The sequence below is a fragment of the Ananas comosus genome, linkage group 21, assembly GCF_001540865.1.
Source record: "Ananas comosus cultivar F153 linkage group 21, ASM154086v1, whole genome shotgun sequence".
Lineage (NCBI taxonomy): Eukaryota > Viridiplantae > Streptophyta > Magnoliopsida > Poales > Bromeliaceae > Ananas > Ananas comosus.
Window position 1 is genome coordinate 7,501,194 of NC_033641.1, and position 8,487 is coordinate 7,509,680.

An 8,487-nucleotide genomic window follows, 5' to 3' on the forward strand; every position below is an offset into this window, starting at 1 on the left:
AACCATTTCAAAAATTCAAAATGGCCTGTTGCTGAGGGGTTCTCTACACTTAAAAAAAAAAACGAAAAAAGAAAAAAGAAAAAGAAAAACTGAAAATGAATGCATTGATGGTTGTCTCAGCAAACACAATCTTTTTGCACTTGAGCAACTTTAGACAGCTTACAGCTTCTCCCTAGCACAAAAGTTGTTGCCTTGGAATCAATCACTTCAGAGTACAGCTTTTGCACATGGAACAGCTCACTCCCAAATAGGGGGACATGGGCCCTCTTCATCACTCAGTCCACTCCCAAATAATAATAATAATAATAATAATAATAATAATAAATAATCATAATCATTAGAGATTTTGAATTTTCATCAACACTTCCTCGTCGCCCACGCCGCCTTGCCTACTCCGTCACCTCACCTTCCTCCGCCGCCTAGCCCTCGCCCACCTCTCCATCCGTGTTCACACACATGGTCTCGCTCTCCTTTGCCGTCTCGCCCGTCTCTCCATCCATACCCACCCCAATCTCTTCCCTATCGTCACCGAAATGGAGGGGCGAGAAGGGCGCAGGAGGAGCGGAGGAGCCGGTGGAGGAAATAGAATCGGAGCTGCAGTTGAGTGAGATGCGAAGAATGGAAGAGAAGAGGCGGCGACTAAGCAAGATTGGAGAGAAGACGAAGATAGTGAGGAGTAATTTGGTCATTTTATCATCACAGTTAAACACCGTACTTTCTGTAAATATTTTTTATTTTTTTAAAAGGTAAAATATAGGTTTTAAACGACAGGAGAGGAAAGTGAAAAAGTAGTTATTGACAGAAAATTTTTTATAATTTAGTCTTAAAATAAATATCTATTCTAGAACTTTTGATTCTGCTAAAGTGAGGAGCCACTTAGGATTACGGTGTGCCAGGAATCATATGCTGGTTTGGTTTGATTTGATTTGATTTTTATTGTGAATGGTTTGGTTTTGGCCTACAAGCCAAAGGGACATCTGAAAGCTGTCTTTAAAAATCATAGCCTTAAACCAACAAATCGAACCAAAACACCGACCATCCCTAAAGCAACTGGCAAAGGGCTTGGTTGTTGGTATCCGAGACCCAAATTCGAATCCTAGTTGATTCACATTTCTAGCTAAATTTATTTCTGAATGAAATAAACGAAGCGGGTAGTGTGCTACCTATCTCTAAAAAAAAACAAATCAAACCAAAACCATTGAAATTTTTGGTTTAGTTGATTTAGCTATTCACATTATTAGTTTGGTTTTGATTTTGGTTTCGATAATGTGAAACCGATTTAGATCGGTTCGATTTCAATTAATCTAGTAAATCGAGCCCAACTGAACCATGTCCACACTTAACTAGGAAGATATTAATATAATAACGCTTCTTCTAATAGCACTACTAGATTATAATTTACCAATTGTGTCCAAATAATCCTCCGAATTATTTATTATAAGAAATTATAAGAACCGTGAATGATCTACGAATTTGTTAACTATTCAATAATTTTCCATATTAATGAACACCAACTTAATTATCGACTATGTTTTTAACTTCTAGTTACCATAAATTTGGTAAAAACTTGAATAATTGTATAAAAATTTTGTTTTAATATGTTTGAGTAATGCTTCCGTACTATCAAAAAAAAATTTTAGCCGTTGAAGTTTTTAAAATCAACGATCTAAATTGAACAAAGTAACTTGTTTTACCGGTTATTAATGAGGGGGTACCCTGTCCCCGTAAAATTCGTAAATCGTAAAGTGGTCCCCCCTCGTTTTCCTTTTTTTCCCTTTACCCACCTACCTATTTGATAGGGGAATGTATTTGCTTACACTCATGTTTGATTGTATGTATTTTTAACTACAGAACAATTAGAAATATATATATTTATTAAATTTTTATTTGATTCGAAATAATTAGGTCCAACTGTTATAGTTGCATCTGCACGAGAAAGCCCAGCTGCAGCAATCAGGCTGGAGTCGGCTCACCCATTAAAAAAAATAGTGTGATTGTTTTTTTTTCATATGCTTTTTCTTTTTTTTTTTTCAAAAATATCTATTTAAGAAATCTTCTAGGATTTAATGATGTCTATTAGGCCGGGGTTCAATAATTTTTTTTTCATATGCTTCTTTTTTTTTCAGTCTCTTAGTTCAATAATGTCTTAATTTTTATTTTGACCAAATCTATAATATGTTTGCATTTAAAATTTATTAAATTCATACATAATTTTCATCCGTTCGATTATACTATTTAACCAACCACCTACTCAACCCTAGGGGACCCACATCATCCTAACCGCAAATCTTTTAATCCAAGGGTAGAAAACTTAATAGAAAACTTAACCGCACATCTTTCTTTATTCTCAAGCTAATTGTTTGGGAGAAAATAAGAGTTATGCTCTCATTTAAACACACGCACGCACAGCACGAGCACGAGCCGAATCGGGCCGGCGGCTACGCGCGCGGTCCGTACATCCGATTTATTTTATTTTTATTTTTTTGGTTTTATTTTTATCTTAATCCTAATCCGTATAATCTTAGACTTATCTTGTTCTACACGGATTTAACGTGTTGAAACAAGATTCTTGTCTTGGATATATATATTGGAGGAGGTTGCGTGAATTCAAGAAGAACCCGAGCATACTTAAGAGCTAAACCCTACTTCGTTTTCTCCTACTTTCTCGCCATTGATATTTTCCGCCGATTTTTACCAAGTTTTCTTTGCTGAATTTGAAGCTTGTTGGATTTGTCTTGCGCCACCTTGAAAGCGTACCGACGGGCTGGAACGTGGTCATTGTCTGGGTAGAAGTAATTGCTGGGAAGCCTCGCACGTGGAGAGCCAATTTCGCTTCTAGAACAGTGCTTTGCACGTCTCGATTCACATGCCTTTTCTAATCCTTATCTCTATAGTATTTTTATTTAATTTCATTTCGAAATTTTTTTAAAAGTGAAATTAAACTTTCGAGTTGTTTTTAAAGAATATTATAATATAAGATCAAAAAGATTTTTCAATAATTTAGAAGCGAAATTTTCTTTAATTTAATCTTTCTGTTTCTTTTATTATAGGAATTAAAATATTTCTTTTCTACAAATATATATATATATATATATATATATATATATATATATATATATATATATATATATATATATATATTTCGTAATCTCTCTGAATAAAACGTACAATATCTTACTGTTGTTCTTTCGAAATTCAAAACTGTTTTGTGACATAACAATCGGATTATTTGTGAACATATTTTTTTGTTATTATGGAATATTCGGTGAAACCTTTTACTTTTGATGGTCATAATTTTAAGAGTTGGCAAAACCAAATGATGTTTTGGCTCACCACACTCGGGCTGATTTCTGCTATCTCGGATTCTGCCGAGAATGCCAGTGGATCTGCACCTGAAGGTGCAACCTAGAATGTGGTTAACAGACCACTTACGCGAAGCCAAGTCCAGGCTGGATCCACTCCTCCTACCACTAAAACTGCAACTATATCTATACATTGAACTGTACCTCTTGTTGACCATAACATGATCAACTATCATTGTTTAAATCAGATTCTTAGTACCCTATCTAACAAATTATATGACATCTACTATAGTGCTAAAACAGCTAGAGGACTTTGGACATCCTTAGAAAATAAGTATGGTCAGGTTGATCCAACCCAGAAAAGATACGAGACGTCTAATTTAATTAGATTTAAGTTGGTAGATAATAAGTTCATGTCTCACCAGCTTTATGATTTTGAGCACATAGTTTAGCAGGTTAGATCTAGTGGTGTAGATCTTAATGAGAGTTTCTTAGTTGTCGCCCTTATAGATAAGTTGCCACCCTCTTGGTCGAACTATGCAAATGATCTTAACCACAATCAGAAAGAGCTATCCTTGAATTATGTCCTAAGATCTATTAGGATAGAAGAGTCGAGCCGAGTTAGGAATAAGAAGCCCAGTGAACCTACAACCCAAGCCAACCTAGTAGAGAATTGCATAAATAAGGGTAGAAACTTCCAGCCTCATCGGAACTTTAAGAAGAAGCCTTTCCACTGAACCCAAATCTTAAGAAACATAAACCTGAGAAAAGTGGAGGCAACTCTGGTTGCTTTGTGTGTGGGAAGACGAACTATTTTGCGAAGGATTGCTACTTCTGTAAAACTCGACCTTTCGTACTAAAGAAGAATAAGGAAGCTTCACCTGAGCGCCAGATAAATATGATGACTGCTGAGTCGGACCCTTCTGACTCCACTATCAGGTTAGGATCTAGTTTACATAATATTAACCTTGCCTATAGTTCTTCTGATTGGTGGATAAATACTGGAGCTAATGTTCATGCTTGTTCTGATCGTTCGTAGTTTTCCACCTATCAGGAGTCATGTGGAGGATCGGTGAACATGGGAAATGCAACATCTTCTCACGTGCTAGGGACAGGTCGAGTAGACTTGAAGCTGACCTCCGGGAAAACCCTAACCTTGCATGGAGTCCATCATGCTCTCGATCTTAGGAAGAATTTGATTAGCGGTTATCTTTTAGTTCAGCAAGATTTTAAGTTAGTTTTTGAATGGGGTAGTTATAACAAAAGGAGTGTAACACACTGGACCTGTGCAAATTGCGAGGTTCGAGTGATTGATATGGATTCCAAGCTTTTCTACACTTGGTGGAAGGTCGTAGACTGTATTCCGACCTAAAAGTTCGAATTCCTGGAATTTGGCGTAGTCCTGAGAGTTTTCACTCTCGGGGACAGGTCCCTGGTGGGAGAGACCGGTCCCCCCGGAATAGTGTTGTGGTAGACTTGAGGCAACCGGTCCCTGGCAGGGAGAGACCGCTTCCCGAGAGCTTGTTTTGCGGGAAGGTCCCAAGGGACCGGTTCCAGCTGAGAGAGACCGGTCCCTCTGGGCGAAAATTGCCCAGTTTGGGCTGATGCACTGCTTGGATTGTTGAGGGACCTAGGTGGATTTTGTTATATGAGAGGGCTTTCAGGCCATTTCCTCTCTCTCTTTCCCTCACTTCTCACTCTCTCACACTCTCTAGAAAGAAAAGAAGAAGGAGAAACAAGAGGAGAAGAAGGAGAAGGAGAAGAAAGAGAGCTTGCCTTGTGGACTTGGGACTTCTTCCTCAACCTCACCTCTGACCATTGGAGGCTTGAAGCTTGGACTTGGAGCTTTGTGGAGGATCAATCTTCAACCCTTGAGGATTTTGAGCTTGGTTTGGAGCATCCTAGAGGTAAGTGACTAGCTTTCTTCCTCTAGATCCTAGTTTTGGAGCTTTAAACTAGATGAAACCCTAGATTTTGGGATTTAGGGTTTATTTTGGGAATTTTTGATTTGAGGGCTTTGGGACCCAATTGGTTGGCTTAGAACCTTCCTTTAGGTTGGATTGGAAGGGTTCTTGCTCTCTCTTGCAACTCGTGAAGGGATTTCTACACAAGAGGTGAGTTTTGCCCTTTTCTTGAATCGGTTAAAGATTGAGCTTAGTATTGTTCGTAAGGTTCGTTTAACTCTTGTTCCTACATCTTTAGGGTGCTAGGAGACTAGTGGACACCTCCGTTCGGCGAAACGAAGAGTTCCGTTTTCGGTGGGTTTGACTTCATGAAAACGGGGCAAAATGACCCCTATGCTTTCCATACTTATCGTAAAGTCTTTTTGAATGCAAATCCATGCTAGATAAGATTTATGTGAATTTTAGAACACTTAAAATGCATGTGCTATGTGTAAGATAAATTTCACTCTATATAGTAGAGCATTCTGGGTAACCTTCATGCATGTGAGAAGTGTTCGAGATAGCTATGAGAATCTTGTCTCTTGTGTTAAATTAACTTATAATTGGGTAATTGTAAACACTACACTATGATTGGACTTGGTGAACAAAGTGTCATGAATGGGCACTTGACTTGGTAGACTACGAAGCTATTATATTGAGACATTGACATGATGACATAGTGATAGGCCATTGACATCTATTACTTTTCATGTTTTAGACATGATGACATAGAGATAGGCCTTGAGACATTCGATATATTCCATGTTGTTAGACATCAGGATTTGATACTTGAGACGGATTTTACGTTACTTGCCATTGTGCTCATTCGCACAGCTTGTGAGGGTCACTCCCTACAAGCTGGCACTCCGGAGATGGCCATCGCGATACATTTTCGCCGTGCGGGATTGGGCGCCGAAGTGGATTGCCGTGGAAAAGGCTCATTCCAAGAGTGGGGATGTTGACTACCACGGGGCCATTAGGCTCGGCATCGGCCAGACAGCCTACGGGTGGGTCTTCAGGCCAGACAGCCTTCGGGTGGGTCTCACGAGATTTAACTTTCAGTAGTTAACATGCCATATGGACATTGACTAGAATAGTAAACATCGTCACTTTACTATTACAGTTTGAACATTATGTTGGTTATTTACTCGCTCTTATTCATGCTAGAATAGCCTGTTATTACTTATGCAAATCATGCTAAGTAGAGATATCTTGTGGCCTAGTGGCGCATTTCACTGAAGTCAGTAATTGCCCACTGGGAACTATCATTTAATAGTTCTCACGCCCTCTATTTTATAGTTTTCTTTCAGAGCCTTCGGCACCGGCGGAGGCACGGGATCGCGGCAAGGGTGTCGCCTAGCTAGATAGAGAGGAGCTACTCTTGAGCTTAGGTGGTTACTCTTTCTTTTGTTGTATTAGAGAGAGAGAGAGATTTTGAGTACCATGTGTAGAGACCACCTATGTACTTTTCTAGCACTTATTTTGGGATATCCGTTATTCTGCCTTGTGTTTTTACTTCTAGTAGATTTTAGCCTTTTGGTTATTTCTCTATTGTAGAATCTAGATGTCGTTTTATGCTCTAATATCTCTAGATCTTCTTTAACCGCTTTATTTATCGTTCTGTTTTAGACGCCTTATATGTTTTAGACATATGGCGGATCTGGGCACGTGCCGGGCGGGCTTCCGCTGGGTCCCGGAGCATATGACAAGGAGTGAATTTTATAAGAAAGGAATTTTTGAGTGATAGTTTATTTAAATAATCTGTATCTCCTCCTTCTATTAATGAAAGTGCTCTTGTTATGAATGTTATTTCTCTTAATGTAGTATCCCTGGAGTGCAGCAGTTGAGACTTGTAAACACGTCGGGAGAGTGTCGGGACAAGTCCGAGTCACGTTGGTGCGAAATAGACGCAAAACGGACTCAGTGGGGACGCGAGAGCAGGAATCAACATTGGAATCTGCAAATTGCAGATTTTCTATATTTTGTACCGGTACAAAAGGGGTGTACCGGTACCCCATATAGTTTTCCTGCGCGGATTGCTCTCGGGTTTGCCATCTCTGCTGCGTGTGCCGGTACAACATCGATGTTGTACTGGTACAACATCGATGTTGTACCGGTACATCAGGGTAGGTAAGGGGTGTTTTGGTAATTTCTTACCTCGTGGACTTCACCCTTATCCTTTCCTTCTATATATTGTTAAAGAGGCAGAGAAGGAGCATTTTGGTTGCTACTCCTCTCTCTCTCTAGGGTGGATTCGTACGGTTGGGGGAGGCTTCGGGTGGAGTTCGGATCGATGCCGACGTCGCGCCGGGGAGCCGTTCGAGCACACAAGCGTCGTAGTTGCTGCGTGGGGAGGCTGGGCGAGCGTGTGATTCTGCTGTTTCGACTTCGTACCGGATTTGGAGTAGATTTCGAGGTGGGTTAAAGTGATACGTACCGAATTCTACGGGTTTTCTCCTAATGCTATATATGTCAACTACATGTATTTGTAACTTTATTTAGTACTTTGTTTAGCTCAATTCTTGGAATTTCATGCTTATGAATTGAAATTGGAGCTTAGAAAAATTAGCTAAATCATGCAAGTTAGATTTGGATTTGACCTAGGAGAAAACAAACGTTTCTACACCGCCATTTGAATAAACCACCAGATATAGCTCTAGGAGCCGTAGTTTGTCTGTATCACCGTAGTTTGTGGGCGGTGGATACCTAAAATAGTGTAGAATATATTTACGCTTGTGCTAAGATGCCGAGTGTATTTTTACAGCAGTATTTAGGCTGTTCCGGATTGTCGGGTGCCGTTGAGGTTGACGGTGGACCCAGATTGCTGTTTTTACAGAAGATTGTGCCGAGAGCATGTGAGTTCTGTTGTTAAACCCTGTTTACTTGACTATAGCCTGTGAGAGCCTGATTGAGCTCGATAGAGACACGCTTGCATACTCGGTTGGGTAGCGCCCACAAGTGCCACTCTGGAGTTGGGCTTTGTGCTGTTGCGTTGATGTCATTTGGTCCTGGTTGGACTTGCTCTCTACTGACGACCTAATTTGGTGTTAGATTGTGTAGCTTCGACAGGCGGGACGGGTGTGTTCACTGTAACGCCCCAACTTCCCAGGGGGTCACCCATCCTAGAACTACTCCCGTCCTAGCACGCTTAACTCTCTTAACCTCTTGGGTCTAGCCACCACCCAAAATGCTTAAGCCGGGTTAAGAGTTTAGCCCTATTATATCTTATATATAGGACTATC